Source organism: Bison bison, unplaced genomic scaffold, assembly GCF_000754665.1.
Source record: "Bison bison bison isolate TAMUID 2011002044 unplaced genomic scaffold, Bison_UMD1.0 scf7180017864215, whole genome shotgun sequence".
In the NCBI taxonomy this organism is placed as follows: Eukaryota; Metazoa; Chordata; class Mammalia; order Artiodactyla; family Bovidae; genus Bison; species Bison bison.
This window is the reverse complement of record NW_011494787.1, coordinates 4,861,272-4,877,920: the sequence shown is the minus strand read 5'-3', so window position 1 is coordinate 4,877,920 and position 16,649 is coordinate 4,861,272.

Below are 16,649 nucleotides of genomic sequence, written 5' to 3'. Positions count from 1 at the left end.
TTGAGTCTTGCATTATGGTTTGAGCAGACTCCATAAAACTCCATAGTAAAGACTCTTAGAAAGCATGCAATTCATCACAGTGTATAATTATGGGATTTGAGAGTTGGAGGGGACTTTAGTCCAATCTCCTAGTTATTGTAGAAATTCTCTCCAACATCGCTGATCCATTATCACCCAATTGTATTAAGGAACTGGCTCACTTCTTTCCAAGACATATAACAAGCTATCCTTTAGAAAATCCCTCCCTCTTTTAAGACAAAATTTGCCTTCTTATAAAATCCACCTTTCAGTCCCTATTCTCTCCCTATTACATCTTCCCGATGATCTTTGCACATTTTGACAGTTCTCCAAAGTTTCAATGCCTGTATCTCTACTTGTGTTACATTTTCTTACACTCTCCATCTTGGTTGCTTTCCTCTGGGTCTAGCCATGTTGTTAGTGTTTCTCTTAAAATGCTGCTGCTGCTGCTTAGTCGCTTCAGTCGTGTCCGACTCTGTGCGACCCTACGAACTGCAGCCTGCCAGGCTCCTCGGTCCATGGGGATTCTCCGGGCAAGAATACTGGAGTGGGTTACCATACCCTCCTCCAAGGTTCTTCCCGACCCAGGGATCGAACCTGGGTCTTCTCCTGCATTGCAGGCAGATTCTTTACTGCTGAGCTGATTCTTTACTACTTCCCTTTACCAGGGAAGACCTTCTCTTAAAATATGAGGCCCCAAATAGAATACAATCTTCTAAATGTTGTTTAACCAGTTCAGAGTACCATGGACTCATTATTCCACATGATTGGAATATTCAGTTTTTAATGATCCAACGCAAATTACATAGACTATTAGGGCTCATATTGAAACTCTTTAAGAAGGAAATTTGCATCTTGAATGGATCGGTTTAATGGATGTGCCTTAGGGAACAACACCTATACTTGAAGGAGGAGTGGAACTGTGGTGCAGTCACACATAAAAACTTAGATGGTCCTATAGGGACTTCTGGAGGGGCAGGGTCTTTATGGCCCTTGCCATTAATTGGATGCAGGCTACCTCTGGGGAGGGAGGCATGACTAGGCAAGGATGCTCTCTTCAGTTGAAGGGTTTCAGCTGTCAACACTCCTAACAACTAGGGGAACAATTCCTCAGTCCTGAAGAGGGATCTGGGTAGCAAACCATGGGATTCACTACAATTTATCCTTTATGCCATTCGGCTTCACTTTTCTTCATATGATAAATTCTAGAAGCAGCTTCCTCAGGAATCTAGCTGGTTTCCTCCTATGGAAAGTTAATCGGATAGACTATAATCTCTGACACAGCAACTGGTTTCAAAAACAAAGTAATTCTCATCATTTCCCTTTCTACTATCTATTCTAGATTCCCCTCACTTTTGATTATCACTGTAGTGGTCTAGGTAACTTACCTGGTAGAATGTCCTGAGGGACATGGCAACTTTCTTAGGCCATGGCTGCTACACTTATCCATTACCATCAAAATAAATGAGAGGATACAAAGAAATACCTCAGTGGATCATCCAGGTAGCAGATATATCCTCCCCTGTCCCCATTGTGTAACAATCTCCCTAACTTTTCCTAATGATCAGGATTCAGTTATCCTTGCCAGAATGCTCCATCACTTGCCTGTTGGTCTTCTGGCACAAAGAATTCCAAATGACTAGGTGGAAACTGTAACTTAAAAACTAAATGGGATCCTCATCCCTAATGAAAGTGTTCCTCCTTTAAAAACAAGGACCTTTACCTCAAAAAGGTAGACATAGCATATTGCTACATGATCCAGCAATTCCACTCCTATGTATATACCCCGCAAAGTGAAAAGTTCAAACAAATATGTACATAGAAATGCTTATAGTAGCATTATTCATAACAGCTAAAAGTACAGAAAGAACACAGATGTACAGCAACAGATGAATGGATAAACAAATTGTGGTATATATAGTACAATTACATAATAAGAATGGAATATTATTCAGCCATAAAGACAAAGTACTGATACTTGTTATAATGCAGGTGAACCTGGAAAAAGTTATGCTAAATGGAAGAAGTCAGACACAAAAAGATCACAAATTGTATGATATCATTTATGTGAAATATCCAGAATAGGTAAGTCCATAGTGACAAGGGCGGAAGGAGAAGGAATGCTGCTTCTCTGTTTAACGGGTACATGGTTTTCTTTGGGGTTTTCTTTCATGGTTTTCTTTGATGAAAATGTTTTGGAATTAAATACAGGTAGTGTTTGCACAGTAGATAGAGGTACTAAATGCCACTAAATTCTTTGCTTCAAAATGGTTAATTTTATGTGATGTGAATTTCACCTCAATATTTGTTTTTAATTTTAAAAGGAAATAAAAATGAGACTCAATATTGTTGCATTGGCAATTCTCTCCAAATTGATCTATATAACTCATGCAATCCAGTTCAAAGTCCAGCAGACCTTCTTTCTTTTCCAGAAACTCACAAGCAGATTGCAAAATTTACATGGAAATGCAAAAGACTCAGAATAGGCAAAATAATTTTTGAAAAGAAGAATAAAATAGGAGAATATTTCCTTCCCAATTTCAAAACTCACTATGAAGCTACAGTTATCAAGATAATATGGTATTGACATAATAGATATGTAGATCAATTAAACAAAAAAGTCTAGAAAGAAATCCTTACATTTATGGTTAATTGATTTTCAACAAAGGCAATCTGTTGGGGAAAGGAGAATCTTTTAAACAAATGGTGTTAGGACAGGTGGATATTCATATGCATAAACATGAATTTAGGCCCATACCTCATGCCATCCCCCAAAATTAATTCAATATGGATCATAAAATTAAATGCAAGAGCTAAACAAAAAAACTTTTAAAACTTTGAAAGAAAACATAGGTAGAAATCTTTGAACCTTAGGATAGGTGAAGATTTCTTAGCCAAAACACTATGCTGCTGAGTCACTTCAGTTGTGTCCGACTCTGTGCGACCCCATAGACGGCAGCCCACCAGGCTCCGCTGAAAACTATAAGCACCATAAAAAAGAAAAAAGTGATAAACTGACCTTATGACAATTTAAAATTTTGCACTTCTGAAGATACCGTTTAGAAACAACAGACTAGCTTGCAAAATATTTGCAAAACAAATATCTAATAAGGGATTTGTATCCAGAATATATAAAGAACTATTACAACTCAGTAATAAGAAAAATAACTCAATCCAAAAATGGCAAAAATATTTTAATGGATATTTTACTAAAAAAGAAAAATTGCTTATAGACACATGGAAAAGATGCTCAAAAAAAAAGATGCTAATCATTATCATTAGACAATGATTAAAATTTTTTTAAAAGACAAACAATAACAAAATTTGGAGAGGAGGCAGAGAAATAGGGAACCTCCTACATTGCTCGTTGGAATGTAAAATGTGGTATATCTGTACAACACTTTGGAAAACAGCTTGAAAGTTGCTCAGCTGTGTCTGACTCTTTGTGACCCCATGGTCTGTCCTTGGGATTCTCCAGGCAAGAGTACTGGAGTGGGTTGCCATCTCCTCCTCCAGGGGATCTTCCCGACCCAGGGATCAAACCATGTCTTCAGCATCTCCTGCATTGGCAGGAGGATTCTCTACCACTGAGCCACCTGGGAAGCTTCCTAGGTGCACCCCAAAAGTAATAATAATTTTTTTATTTAAAAAGTTAAATATAAATTAACCATATTATCATTCAGTGATTCTGCTCCTGGGCATCTACTCAAGAGAAATCAAAACAAATATCTGCATAAAGACTTGCACATAATATTCTTTTCAGCACTATTCATAATAGTCAAAAGTTAAAACAACCCAAATGTCCATCAATCACTGAATGTATAGACAAAATGTGGTATATCCGTACAACAAAGTATTATTCAACATTGGAAAGTAATCAACTAGTGGTACACGCTATGACACGAAACATGTCAGGAACTTTTACTAAGGGAAAGAGGCAATCCACAAGACACTATATATTTTATGATTCCATTTATGTGAAATGTCCAAAGAGGCAAGTTTATAGAGAAAGAGAGCAAATCAGTAGTTGCCTGGGGCAGGGGAATGTAATGCACATGAGAATCTTAAAGGAAGCATACAAATGTTTTAAAACTGATTTATGGTGATAGTTGTACAACTTGGTAAACTTACTAACAATCATTGAATTATACACTTGAAGTATGTGAATTATACACTATGTAAGGTATACCTCAATAAAATAATTTTTTTGAAAAGGACCTTAAATGTTCAGAGTCCAGAATAGCAGGGACAGGAAGTGCAAAATTCCTCAAGTGGTTCAGAAACAGTAATGTTAAGCAGGGGTGCTTGTACTTCTACTTCTTGTTTCCCAGATCCATGTATTCTACTGATCTTTGATTTAGAGTATATACTCTATCTGAACTCTGGTGCCCCATCATCTGAAGGTATCATCTCCAAGCTGATGCCTCTACTGTGGATCCAAAAAGCTGTTGCACACGCATTAAACTAGCAGCTTTTGGGAAGCGTAATATATGTTAGAAAGAGTGGATCACACGTTCACGTGCATACGGCCATCCCTTCATCCAGATAAGCAATTTCTTTGGTCTGATACAATATTTAGCAGGATTCTCTTCCAGTGGATCAAATGCTTCATAAGAACTGTTTGGCTGAGATTCTATGAGTAGGAAAGGTAAATCCACACTGGGATATGTGTTAGTTCAGTCAATTTTTATCAGGAGGAATCACAATTTGGAAGGACCTATTGTAATAAACTTGCCGTTAAGGAGCTGATGGGTCTCTTCAAGAGTTGGATTCATATTGCAAGTTCAATGCTGAGATTTTTTGCTGGTAGGCTGGATCTTCAACAGCGGCAATAATTAGGTCAGACTTGGATAGCTGGAGCCCATGTTTTGGGCCATGTGTAACCTCCATCCTTGCTAGCATTTCATAGAATGATTGTTGTGCTTGTTCACGCAACTGGGCAACTGAGTATTTTTTTTTTTTTTTGGTCTCCATAATGTTGTTGTTGAGTCGCTAAGTCATATATGACTCTTTGCAACCCCATGGCCTGCAGCATGCCAGGCTTCCCTGTCCTTCACTATCTCCCAGAGTTTGCTCAAACTTGTGTCCACTGAGTCAGTGATGCCACCCAACCATCTTATCCTCTGTCACCTCCTTCTTCTCCCCTCAATCTTTCCCAGCATCAGGGTCTTTTTCAGGTGGCCAAAATATTGGAGCTTCAGCTTCAGCATCTGTCTCCATCACATAAAGCACAGAACTATCTTCTCTTGGTGATAAAGGTCAGTTAGCCTTGCCAGGATGGTGACTCCATTTCTTACCTACTAGTGCATTAATGTGCTTTTTGTGCCAGCATTGATAGAAGGTGACTGACATCAACTAAGACATTCTGTTTTGTAGGTTGTAAAACATCACCTGGACAAGTCATTCACTCTGCCCATGAGATATATTCTTACCTCAAAGCACTTCACTTCACAGGCATACTACCTGAGGCTTTATTCTTAAAAAGAATTCCCCTTCTTCCCTGGATTAAGTCTGTAGCATTCTAAAATCCATCCTGGCAAGGGGAGTGGAATATCATGATTGGTTTAGTCTTAAACCAATCATTTGCAATGGAATGGATTTCAGGGCTCCCTGATCTGTAGTTGGTAGAACATAATCTGTTCCTCTGTGTGCAGAACCTTCAGCCTTCAGGCACCTCTCCACCCCCAGTGGATTGTTGATAGAGGCTCTGGGAACCCCTCCGCACTATACCTTATTTCAGTTTTCTGGCATTTAATTCATCCAGCTCTAGAAACTTAAATCCACTTAGAGAGGGCCCATGTTTTCTTAATTTCTCACTTATGTGGGACTTCGATCCTCCCTGTATCTTCCTTTCAAACTTGAATATGGTATATCCTGGTGTGGCCTTTCTCTGGCTCCTGCATTTAAAAGTCGACTTTTATTTCCCCAGCACCCCTAGGGAACCTAGCTGAGTTCCATCCTCTGTTTCCATAAGAAATCCACTCGCACTAAGCAATTAACAAACTCAGAGGTTAAAGCGTCTGTCTATAATGCGGGATACCTGGGTTCCATCCCTGGGTTGGGAAGATCCCCTGGAGAAGGGGATTCTCTTGCCTGGAGAATCCCATGAAGAGCCTGGCAGGCTACAGTCCACGGGGTCGCCAAGAGTCAGGCACGACTGAGCTACTTCACTTTCACTTTCACCTAAGATCTGAGCCCGGTGGGGAAGAGAGGAGGCAGATCACCACTTCCTTACTTGGTCTTTCTCCTGTATCTTCTCAAAACCTTTCTCCCAAATTTGGCCTCAGGGCTCTCGAGTCTTCTCTTGTCCCTGATGCCCAAACTTGGAATCTTCATTCCTTTTCAAAGTGGGATAATATCAATATCTTCCTTCCACATTAAGAGAATTATAATTTTTCCCATCTTTTTGCACATTGGTGAAAACAGAAGCAAAGCAAACAATAGAAAAAAGTAAAAACTACTTAACTTGGGTTAACATTATACCACCTCACTTACTGAAAGAGCAAGCTGCTCCATATTTGGGCTTCCCCTCACTCTGACAAAGCTTTTAGGGTTCTTAGAGCAGCTGTTAGCACTTTTTGTAAGGGGAGGTTTATTCCCAACTTCAGCTTCCTTTATTCTGTTTTTGAAGGTTCATGACAATCTTTTGTGTTCAAGCTCATCTATAATCCCCTTTCCCTGTCTTTTGTTCATGTCCTTTTAAAAGCCTGAGCTCTGCAGAGCTCCCTGCACAACCAGCTCCTTCTTCAGATGTCTCCCCTTTATCTCTGGATTATTTCCTATTATATTATAATCAGGATTTTATTATTTAAATCTCCCACCTCCCCCAAGTCATATTCCTTTTGTAAAAGCTCACATCACAGAATCGCACCTGTGGTAAATACTCTTTTGAAGTGAAGAATTAATTTGTAATGCAAATAATTACCTCTTTATTTATCTCATTTTCAAGTAGGAATTTTCATATATCAAATTTTCATAAAGACAAATTCAGGGCAAATGATTTCACACCTTTTTCCTTCTCCGTTGCTTCCTCTCCTTCCCCCTCCCACTTCCCTCCTGTCCTATTCCCCTCTGGGTTGTTTTCCTTCCTCCTTCCAGGATCTGTGCAAGGCCCTCGGGCTTCTGTCCCTGACGCTGCTTCTGTCAAACTGAAATACTTTCCGTTCAAGTGTTGGAGTGAGCCTTTGTTGCACCAGGCCGACTCAGCTCACACCTGCCTCTAAAAGAGCTCACAAGCAGAGCCAAGTGAAGAAAGCACTTGCGTGGAGAATTGGTTGTCGGTCTGTAACCCCTGACAGCTGGGGATTTCCATTTCCTGACTGTTCTGTATCTATCAACTTCAATTAAAGTCCACCTTCTTCAACTGACAAACTCTGAGGAGTCAGTCTCTGCCTCAGCCTCCTCAGGGGTAAAATGAGGGCAATGATCTCTGTCCTGTCTACTTTACAGTGTTGTTGGGAAAAAAATCATGTGTAAGAAAATATAAACTGGAAAGCATGATCTAGCTATACAAGAATATCTACTGCTTGTGCTTAATATAGATTTGTTGCCTGAAAATATCAGGGATGCGAGTGTTGAGTCTGGAACTGGGTAGAAATGAATGATCTTTAGGGAGGGTTTTCAGCAAGGTACTCTGAGAACTGAGATTTTTTAAAAATTTATTTTATTAAAGTATACTTGATTTACAATGTTGTGTTAATTTCTGCTGTACTGAAAAATGATTCAGTTATACATATAATACATTCTTTTCCATATTCTTTTCTGTTATTGCTTATTGTAGGATATTGAATATAGTTCCCTGCATTATGGGCTTCCTTCATAGCTCAGTTGGTAAAGAATCCACCTGCAGTGTAGGAGACCCCGGTTCAAATCCTGGGTGGGGAAGACCTGCTGGAGAAGGGATAGGCTACCCACTCCAGTATTCTTGGGCTTCCCTTGTGACTCAGCTGGTAAAGAATCCACCCGCAATACGGGAGACCTGGGTTCAATCCCTGGGTTGGGAAGATCCCCTGGAGAAGGGAAAGGCTACCCACACCAGTATGCTGGCCTTGAGAATTACATGGACTATACAGTCCATGGGGTTGCAAAGAGTCAGACACAACTGAGCGACTTCTACTTTCACTTCCCTGCATTATATAGTAGGGCTTTGTTGTTTATCCATCCTGTGTATAATAGTTTGCATCTGCTAAGCCCAAACTCCGAATCCATCCTTCCCCCACCCCCAGCCCCACCTGGTAACCAAAAGTCTAAGAACTGAGTTTTTTTCATCAAGAATTGCCCTGTCCCTGCTCCTTCCCACAAGAGCGGCTCTGGATTTCTGAAAACCAGGGGTGGCCCGTCGTATTTGTGGTATCTGGTTCCAGTGCCCCTCTACATAACTGACCCCAGGTATATCATGTAAGAGGGGCAGACCAAAGACTGCAAGGATTGTTCAGGGTATGGAGAGGTGGAGTGTATGGTCAGGCCCCTCAAGATGGCTGTTCTCTTGGGCTGTGTACATCCCCTGCCCAACCAATGCCTGCCTCACCTGTATCTTACGCACATGACTGACCTTCCATCCCACATACCTGCCCCAGGCCCCAGCTAGTGATTGTTCTTATCAAAGGGACATGCCCCTCTACTGAGCTCCTGCTAATTAATGAGCCCACCTGATATCAACTGGTAATTCCTGCTCCCCTCCTGCTGCCATGTCCTGCCCATTGTCCACTGCACACAGTGGACTCCAGGACCTTGCTTCAGGTGTGTAAGTTCTGACCCATTAAACTACTGATGTCTCAAAAACAAAAAGAATCACCCTATCCCTACACATATGAAGATTAAAGGCTGAAGGCTTCATGAGATAACAATGTTACTGCCTCTGAGATGATTTATTTCATTTCTAGAAATATTATAAGGACAAAACTGTCCAGAAGACTGAGATACAGGGAGGGGAGTGGAGATAAGGGCAAGGCTTTCTCAGGATTTGCAAAGGGAGGTAAAGTGAAGGAGCAAAGATTCTCGAAGCTAAGGGAAGTTGTGCCATGTGGAGTAGACATTGAAAGGAAGTAGGAAAATAGCTTTATCAAGTGAAAATAACGTTTAGAAAAGAGAGAAGCTATGAGATATGTTAGTAAGAAATGGAGAATTGAGTGAAAAGTTAGAAAAAAGCTAAGAAAGCCAAGAGAAGTAATTCCTTTCAACGAAGAAAACAAAGTTTGCCTGGTAATGCCAATCTACCTGCATTCCTGCTTGCTCACCACCATCACCTTCAAACTTTTATCAGGTTTCACTCTGACGAACTATAGGAGAAACCTCAAAGTTTTGTTCATTTAATTACATCAATCCTGAGCAGCATCATGGGGGTAGAAACAGAACATGGGTTTTAACTCCTGTCAGGGGGCAAAAAAACATAGAGAACAAAGTGCTGGTTCTTGCTGTGTTGCCCTGATGGTTATGCAAACATGACCTCATACTAACTTCCTAAAGAAGAGACAAGGGAGCTCAGACAGGGGATTTGGAACATCATCTGGTAGAAACATTAAACTCAGCAACCCTGGGAGTGGTCCATGAGATTTAAAATGTTGTCTTCTAGGACTTACTGGGTGGTCAGTGGTTAAGACTCTGTGCTTCCAATGCAGGGGGTGTGGGTTCTATCCTTGATCAGGGAATTAAGATCCTACAATGTGGTGTGGAGCCTGCCAAAAAAATAAATACGTAAAATAAAAATTTTTTAAATGCTGTCTTCTTGGATGATGTATTTCACTTTTGAAAATATTATAAGATGTATCAAACACTCAAAAAACTTTAGAGAATAATATTGCATCAAAGAAGGGCAATGCCAAAGAATGTTCACACTACCACCCAATTGCACTCATTTCACATACTGGCAAAATAATGTTCAAAATTCTCCAAACTAGGCTTCAACAGTACGTGAACCGAGAACTTCCAGATGTTCAAGCTAGATTTAGAAAAGGCAGAGGAACCAGAGATCAAATTGCCAACATTTGTTGGATCATTGAAAAAGCAAGAGAATTCCAGAACAACATCTACTTCTGATTCATTCACTATGCTAAAGCCTTTGACTGTGTGGATCACAATAAACTGTGGAAAATTCTTCAAGAGATGGGAATACCAGCCCGCTTTACCTGCCTCCTGAGAAATCTGTATGCAGGTCAAGACTAACAGTTAGAACCAGACATGGAACAATGAACTAGTTCCAAATTGGGAAAGGAGCATGTCAAGGCTGTATATCGTCACCCTGCTTCTTTAACTTATATGCAGAATACGTCATACGAAATGCCAGGCTGGATGAAGCACAAGCTGGAATCAAGATTGCCAGGAGAAATATCAATAACCTCAGATATGCAGATGACACCACCCTTATGGCAGAAAGCAAAGAGGAACTAAAGAGCCTCTTGATGAGAGTGAAAGAGGAGAGTGAAAAAATTGGCTTAAAACTCAACATTCAGAAAACTAAGGTCACGGCATCCGGTCCCACCACTTCATGGCAAATAGATGAAGAAACAATGGAAATGGTGACAGACTTTATTTTCTTCGGCTCCAAAATTACTGCAGATGATGGTTGCAGCCATGAAAGTTAAAGATGCTTGCTCCTCAGAAGATGCTTGTCCTCAAATTTAGACAGCATATTAAAAAGTAGAGACATTACTTTGCTGACAAAGGTCCATCTAGTCAAAGCTATGGTTTTTCCAGTAGTCATGTATGGATGTGAGCGTTGAACCATAAAGAAGGCTGGGCACCAAAGAACTGATGTTTTTGAACTGTGGTGTTAGAGAAGACTCTTGAGAGCCCCTTGGACTGCAAGGAGATCAAACCAGTCAATCCTAAAGGAAATCACTCCTAAATATTCATTGGAAGGACTCATGCTGACACTGAAGCCAATACTTTGGCTAACTGATGGGAAGAGCTAACTTACTAGCAAAGACCCTGAGTTGGGAAAGATTGAAGGCAGGAGAAGGGGATGACAGAGAACAAGATTGTTGGATGGCATCACTGACTCAATGGACATGAGTTTGAGGAAACTCCGGGAGATGGTATAGGACAGGGAAGCTTGGCATGCTGCAGTGCATGGGGTCACAAAGAGTGAGACACGACTAAGCTACTGAACAATAATTGCACATAATAGCTATATCAGATGTTAACATTTTGCCATATTCATTTCAGATCTTTTAAAAGAAAGAATACGTTACAAATACACTTAATCATCCTTATTGCATTTTCCTCCTTCCATACTCAGAAGGAATCAATATTGGCATTAAATATTTATCATTTTCACCATGTTTTATGCCTTGCTATGTACACATATATCCATATTGCATTTTATTTTATGTTTTCAAAGTGTAAGTACAATTATAGTACTAATAGTATAAGTACTATTCTCTGAAAATCTTTCTTCATATAAATTGATACATGTAGGTTTAGTTCATCATTCATTTTAACTCTATATAAACATTCCATTCTCCTGTTGATAGTCATTTAATCTCAAACCTTTATTGTTTTTAAAAGCTATAATGAATATTTTTATACATATATCCCTGAGCATATGTGCTGAATTTTTTCTAGGATATAAACCTAAAAGAGAAATTATTAGTAGAAAGATCTGCACATCTTCTACTTTAGTAGATATTATCAAATTATATTATATATTATATCCTAATGAGTATCTGATTTTTTTAAAGCTTTTATTGGAGTATGATTGATTTACAATGTTGTGTTAGTTTCAGGTGTACAGGAAAGTGAGTCAAGTATACATATACATATAGCCACTCTTTTTTAGATTCTTTTTTTCCCACATAGGTCATTACAGAATGTTGAGTAGAGTTCCCTGTGCTAGTCAGTAGGTCTTTATTAGTTATATATTTTATATATAGTAGTGTGTATGTGTCCATATTATAAATACTGCTGCAATGAATATTGGGGTGCATATATCTTTTGAATTAGTGTTTTTATTTTGGGAGAATATATACCAAGTTTCTGTATACCAACAACATGAATTGGGGTGAGAGGCACAAAATTCAGTCTACAGCAGCCCCTAATGAAATAGTGGATCTGGGAAGTGATCATTAGTGACTGTCATGACCATTAGAAGAAAAGCTGATGGGTAAGTCTGCAGTATCAGGACCACTAATCAATCTTAATGGCACAAGAAGTGAATGAACCATTATGTGCCTCCTCATGGAAGAACACACCACCATCCTCAAAATAGCCTTGCCAGAAAAATCAAATCTGAACCTGATCTCGCCTCTAAATCAGCACTATTCAACAGAATATAATGTAAATCACATATGTAATTAAAAATTTTCTACTAGCCATATTAAAAATTAAAAACAAATAAGTAAAATTAATTTTAATAATATATTGTATTTATCCCAATGAATTAAAATATTATTTACCATTAAGATGTTAACAATGTAAAAATAATTATTTGCATCTTTTTTATGTGCTAAACTTTTGAAATCTCTTCCATATTTTACCCTTTAAGCATATCACAGTTCAGCCTAGCCACATTTCAAGCACTTTATTGCTACACAGATGCTGATTCAAATAAACCAACTCTAAAAAAATATGAGATGATGGAGTAAATTTGAATACTGTCTAGGCATTTGGTTATAGTAAGGTGTTATTTAAGTGGAATAAAAGTACTTATTTATTTGTTTATTGACTACAGTAAAATTTTTGTTGAGCCACTTTCAAAGATTTTTCAGTAAAAACCACTAGTTTAATCTTTAATCAATAATATGATAAAATGGCATAGTGTCTAATGAAGGAAAATCTGAAGTGGTTGGCTACTTCACACGTGTATTTTAGAGTTTCTTGGTTGTTTTTTGGAATTGTTTATTATTATTAATTTTTAAAGAGCCCTTATTTTTTTAAAGATATATGTTGAAATGTTTACAAGTAATATTAATATCATAAATTGTCTGTAATTTGCTTCAAAATAATCCAGATAGCACTGAGAAGAGTAGATAAGAATGTAGAAAAAGCAAGATTGGCCCTGAGCTGATGGTTGACACTAAGAACATGGTACCAGCTTGTTGTTCAGAGTTTCTGTTGAAGAATAGCGGTGTCTTGTTTATTGAACACAGTAAGTTAGGATTAATCTATTATGTCATTCACTTTTGACTCCAGGAGAGGTTATAACAGTGGCCAGAATTTCTCCCCTGGCTTTGAAGCAGATATCCAATCTTGGGCAATGTTTCCCCATGTTCCCTCTGATTCCCTACATTACCCCAAATGCTAAAATTGAAAAAAAAAAAAAAAGATTGTGGAGCTGAAGATTTAGATCAACTATGTGAAAAAAATGAAGAAATTTCAACTGCTGTCAGGGAAGAAAAGTAATGTTTCAAATCCAGCTTGAGCTAGTATTCCTCCAGGAGATGTTCAGTTGATGGAGACAGGGCTAACTCGAATATGAAACATCCAAAGAGAAGTCAAATCTCAGAGGGAGAACATGGAGCTGCTGGAGTTAGTTAACCACCTCCTCGTGGAATACCATCCTCCTTCCAGCACTAAACCTTGAGGATTCCGAGTTCCATTTTATCAGAGGAGACGGCAGTCCTTTCTTTTGTATCCCCTGCATAGACTGCCTAGTCAGTCAGCAAACATGTTGAGTGAGAGAGTGAGGGATGGATAACGGAGGGTAATCAGAGGCAACATGGCATCATGGAAGGAACGCAGGCAAGTCTGGGAAGAATTCCTGGACCACTTTGCTAGTGGCCTGGAATTGTCTTCCCTTGGTAAAACTCTACACATCCTTTCTTAAATTACCAAGTTCACTATTTTCCCTGTTGTCCCCATAAGCAGATTCACATTCATCCAACTGCATGGTTTTTTTGTTCAAAAAATATGACGAGAAAAACTTCTCTACCATGTCACTTCATATATCCCACAGCAGTGTGGTTACTGTGCTATTTTGCATGGTTATAAATGTGTTTATTCTCTCCACTAAGCTGTGATTTCAAAAGCAAAACCTCTGACATTTGCATGTTTTAATCCCCACCATGCGGCAAATGTGGGACATATAAGCAGGCAGTACATGTTGAATGAGTAGATCATCCATCGACAAACATTACTGGGCATCCAAACAGGTTAACAGCATGAAGTGGCAACTTCCTTAACTTTTTATTTTTTAGATGAACACTTCAAACATGGCTTTCTAGCTAGGACCTTGTTACTGACTTCAAAAGTCACACAAGAAAACCAGTAGAAGACTACTTTGCAGTTACTCTGACTCATATACCCATACCCTTTAAAAAACAATCATAACCAGAATTACTCAGCTTGACCTTCTCTTGAGGCATGGATTAGAATGACCTTTGGTATTTTCTAAAATGTAAAGCACATATATATTGCTGTTATTAAGGACACTCAACTGAGTGTGCTTTCTAGTCTGTACCCCTTTCCCAAATTCTATATTCAATTGTTGCTCCATAAAGGTTTTGAATAATTGTTGGATCATTAGAAAAAGTCTCTACTCCTATGATTATCTTTAAGATTAGATCACTTCTTTCAAAATTCTGTTCAAAAAAATCAGCGACACATCTCTGTAGAAACTTGTTAAGAGAAGATAGACTATATACCTATTTCAGAGCCTTACCCTGGACCTCAGGTGCCTGTGAATGAGAAGGGGGTAAGGCTGGAATTATAGCATAGGCTATGGCACCAGATGTTCCTGGAATCAAAGTACATATTGTAAGTAGTTATTTGATTGTTCCAGCCCTGTTTTCTCAAATATAAGTGGAAACAATTATACTTTTTCAGAGGGACTGTACATTTGTTGGGAGCCTTAAAATGAAGGCCACTCAAACTGAATTAATGTCAGCCAATCCAGGCAAACCCAGCTCACTAATCTGGCCTGTAGTTCTATTTCTTCAATAACAAATATTAAAAACAAAACCAAAAAACTCTTTAATATTTGCATTTTCTTTATCATAGGAATTGTCATCTAGTGATTTTTCACATTCTCTCATTTCTTAGGGGAGTTCCCTAGTCTTCTTTGTGGTTAGGATATGACTTAGGTTATTGAGCAAAGTGAAGTTTTCTAATTATATGGAATGTATGTAATTCTGAGTTTACTCCTGGTCTGCAAATTCCAAGAAGGTAGGTGCTCTCTGTGGGGTGTTTGTCATTGAATTCCAGTGTAGAGAATGACTGACACTTAGTTGGAAATCAATAAGCTTTTCTTGACTAACTGACTGAATGCTAGATATTGGAATGAATCAGGTTGGTGAGGATATATTTATGACTGAACAATATCCCCAATGACAAATTATGGGGAAGTCCCTCAGTGAGATTTGTTTTTATGTACTGATTAGCTGGACCAAAGTCCATAGATAATCAAGAACCTGTGAGAAAAAAGATATGATCACTTGATGAGGCCCTGGATGATGAACACCACTGCTCACTCCTTTCCTTTCTCCTGACACAAACCAGCAGCTCAAAAAAACCGTGGAGCCATTTACAATTATGGGAGGGGCATAGAACAGAGAAAGGATTATACATGCCAGATTACATTGGAATGACTTGGTCTATATGATCTTTCTGAACTAGGCTTGAGACATCTTTGCCAACTCGTATGATGCCCACAGTTACAGTAAGGTCAATGCAGACTTTAAAAAGTGTATCTATAAACAGAATGATGTCTGTGTTCAAGAATCACTATTATTCCAGAAGCTGGGGAGGCTCACAGCCATGGCCAGAATGGTAAAATCATGCCTGTCAGAGTTCTCCAGAGAAACAGAACCAATAGGAGATGATAGATGGATAGATACAGACAAATAGGAGAGATTTATTATAGGAATTGGCTTACATGATTATGTAAACCAAGAAGTCCCACAATCTGATCTGCCGTCTGCAAGCTGGTGGCCCAGAGAAGCTGTGGGTGTAAGTCCAGTCCAAACCCCTGAGAACCATGGGAGCAAGTGGTGTAAGTTCCAATCTGAGTCCAAAGGGCCAAGAATCAGGAGCATCGATATCCAGGAGAACAGGAGAAGACAGATGTCCCAGCTCAAGTAAGAGACTTATTCGTCCTTCTTACACTTTTTTGTTCTACTCAGACTTTTGAGAAATTGGATGGTGCCCACCACATTGATGAGCGAGATCTTCTTTACTCAGTCTATGAATTCAAATGTTAATCTTTCCTGAAACAGCCTTACAGACATACTCAGCAATAATATTTTACCAGCCATTTGGGCATCCCTTCCACAGTCAAATTGACATGTAAAATTAACCATCACAAGTGCCCAGTACATGATGTAGGAGCTGCTTAAGAGGACTGAGGCTGTATGGAGGCAGAACAAGAACTAGGGACCAAGAGAAAGGCTGGGAAAGGAAACCTAGACGCTTGTACCAGCCCTTCCTCTCACTTCCTGTTAGACCTTGGGTTAGTCACATTCTATCTGGGCCTCAGTTCCACCTCTGTTTATAAAATGAAGGAGCTGATAAATGATTATATTTTCTATGTCACCAAAGAATCCTGTTTTTGACAAGGAGAAAAACTAAGCTAATTTCCCCTCCCCATCCCTTTCTACAATTTAAATGTCCTTTTGTTTTTCATTTATATGTAAATATGTGAGACTTTGACCAAAACAAAATTACCATCTCTGGGTGACTCCTCAGCCTTCTCCTCATTA